At 36.1% G+C, this 2861-nt stretch overlaps 1 protein-coding gene across 1 annotated transcript in view; it reads left to right on the top strand.

Annotated features, from left to right (window-relative positions):
- The window catches only part of LOC129567530 (poly [ADP-ribose] polymerase-like), a 10351-nt gene extending 7860 nt beyond the window's left edge, over positions 1-2491 (top strand). Inside the window, exon 7 of the transcript XR_008687867.1 lies at positions 2001-2491. The gene's annotated coding sequence lies outside the window, so the exon portion shown is untranslated. The remainder of the gene's footprint in view (positions 1-2000) is intronic.
- The last annotated feature ends 370 nt before the right edge of the window (positions 2492-2861 follow it).

The raw sequence follows: 2861 nt of genomic DNA, 5'->3' as shown, positions 1-2861 counted from the left end.
AGCATCGGACCAGCAAGCAACTGTGTTGTTCGTCGAACAACCGATTATAATACACTTGAAAATTGCACATAAGTGTGAGCGAAATAGCATAAGTTTTCGACGCTCGAGTTTTTTTCCATATAGGCCAATGCAATTGAATATAATATTATTAAAGTTTGCACATGGAAACATCTCAAAAACGGCTGGGTAAATCGGCAAAACGGACCGTGATGTCACTCCCTAAAGGGAGTGTAGACACCTGGCTGGTTTGATGGCCTATAATACAAATCCGGTGAAATTTCAGCTGATCCATGGATTCTCAGGATTTGACCAGATTCCAGTGCTTCCTTTTTTATGTGCATCCGTAAACACATTCTACCTATGTTTTGTTATGAAAGAAATTGAAGTGCTAGAATCAGGTCGAATCCCGAGAATCCATGGATCAGCCCAAATTCCACCGGATTTGTATTCTAGGCCGTCAAACCAGCCGGGTGTTTACACTCCCTTCGGGAGTGACATCACGGTCCGTTTTGCCGATTAACCCAGCCGTTTTCAAGATATTTCCATGTGTACATTTGGCCATAGAAGCCAATGCAATAGCAGCGGCGCTCCGAGGTTTTCATACCAACTTCCCATGTTGCCGGTCGCAATACAGCCGTAAATCGAAAAAAAGTTGAAATTTTTTTTCGATTTTGATACAGTATGTATTGTGCCCAATCCATTGGTGCTATCGCCACATCGAAATTCGCATTCCTTTTTATCAAAATTATCATAAAAAAGCCTCAAGTCAAAATGCACAACTAAAGCGCCTCATACATTTGTATTGCATAAAAGAGTCCCATGAATAAAGTGAGAATAAAAGTGCCCCATAATCATGGGACACTTTTATGCTCACTTTTTTCTTGAGTCTCTTTTGTTGCTATACGAATGTATGAGGCATTTCGGAACGAACTTTTTTTCGCAGGTCAAGAATATTCTCATGCGTTCAAATAGTAAGAAAATACATACTATTCTCAATTTTTTCATATTTCATCGATTTTTTCGTGTTTTTAAAATCCGAAAACGATTGGAAAATTATTAAAATTCAATGAATCTCGTATATTGAGTGTTTACGCTGAATAGTTGTCTCATTTTTCTGATTTTTTTTCGGGTGGGTCAACTTACAAAATTGGTCGACATTTCAATATGCTCGGAAAGAATTTCGCCATGTAATGATATGTGTGAAATGACTTCGGATTATGAAAATACACGAAAAACTAGCAAAGAAAGCTTATACTCGCTTTGCTGATATCTTTGAAATTGTCTACTTGATGATGGTCCGAAAAAATTTAGTTTTTATAAAAATGATCTTTTTCGCAAAATTTTTTCATGAGCCGATCCGAGTCGTTTAAGAAGCGTATTCACTCTTGGGAACTACTTTTATATTGGTTTTTGACGTTCCTAAATCGATTGGGACTAGCCAAATTGACGATTTGTCGGTCAAAATACAAAATCGGCGGGGTGGGTCAACTTACAAAGTGGGTCAACTTACACATACTCCCCCTATTTTTAAACTACATATAGTTTATGAAAATACTTTTGGATTTAAACCCATATGGGTAACCTATATAGCTTCCCCCGATATTGGATATATCTTGGTTTTACAACCATGTTACACCCAAGGAATACACGTGCCCAGGTATTCCGTGGGTTTAACATGGTATTGTACAAAACCAAGATATACCCAATATCGAGGGGAAAACTGGGTTTCCTACGCTCATATTTGACCCTATATTTGGGTTAAAGCGTTACATTTTTTCACTGAAAAGTTGGGTTTAAGCGTTACATAAATGTTACTTGTTATAACAAATTCGAAACTCTTCCAAAAATTGATTTTACCGATATTTTTCTCAATGAATAGTTGAAAATAATTTGTTTACCAATAGCAATCAATCTGAATTTGTATTTCATTTATTATTCCATTATTTTTTTTGTTCGTTTCTTATGTTTCAATTTAGTTTTCACAAAGCCTACATTTGCAGGTGTGCTGCAATATTACGCAATTCGAAAAGAGCAGCTTCGAGCGACAAAATGTGAGAGTGAAATGCGCATCATAAGCCATTACATTGATACATTGGCAGAGGTAGAAAACAAGAAAGATGATATCGTGATATTGAGACGCAAAACAGCATACGAACGAATCAACCTTGAAAAAGAAAATAGCAGCATCGTTTGCAACAATTTTCTTTTCATCACTTCGACAACGATGAAGCCATCATTTTTCAAAACAAAGGTCATGAAGAACAACAACGGTTTTGTTGAAAACATGGATTTGATGGTGAAAGTCGATGGGACCGATCTTTACCCCGCAATTCAGGTCAAATACCATGTCAACTGCAAGCAAAACCCACCATGCAAGCAAAACACACCATGCACCATCCTGTTTATCCCCGATGGCTCTTTATGGATATGCCACGGAAAATCCTACAAACATGAAAAAAACTGTCAATATGCCAGTTAGATGGAGTTCGAGCGCAAATTTAAATACAAATTTTAATTCTCTTTTTATACAAGAAAATATGTTTAATTCAATTTTTTTTTTTTTTTTTTTTTTTTCCTTAATAAATCATCATCAATCAACATAAATCATGATCAAACCACTAGGTGAAAAATGTAATTGGGATTTATCCTGTTTTTTTTTACCATTATAAACGAATAAAAAAAATATGGATGCGTCGCTCTTTTATATCATTTCTTTGTTTACATTTTGAGGCGAACGGAAGTTATGAATATGCAATAACTTCCGTTGCATTATGATTCGTTTCCGTCATACAATGCTGCTGTGACGGTTGATGACGTGGTGGTATTGATATCATAACTAAGCAATGGCTCATGGAAATTAG

The sequence above is a fragment of the Sitodiplosis mosellana genome, unplaced genomic scaffold, assembly GCF_009176505.1.
Source record: "Sitodiplosis mosellana isolate CC-2019 unplaced genomic scaffold, AAFC_SMos_1.0 Smas_scaffold_11, whole genome shotgun sequence".
Lineage (NCBI taxonomy): Eukaryota > Metazoa > Arthropoda > Insecta > Diptera > Cecidomyiidae > Sitodiplosis > Sitodiplosis mosellana.
This window is presented reverse-complemented; position numbering and strand designations above follow the sequence as displayed.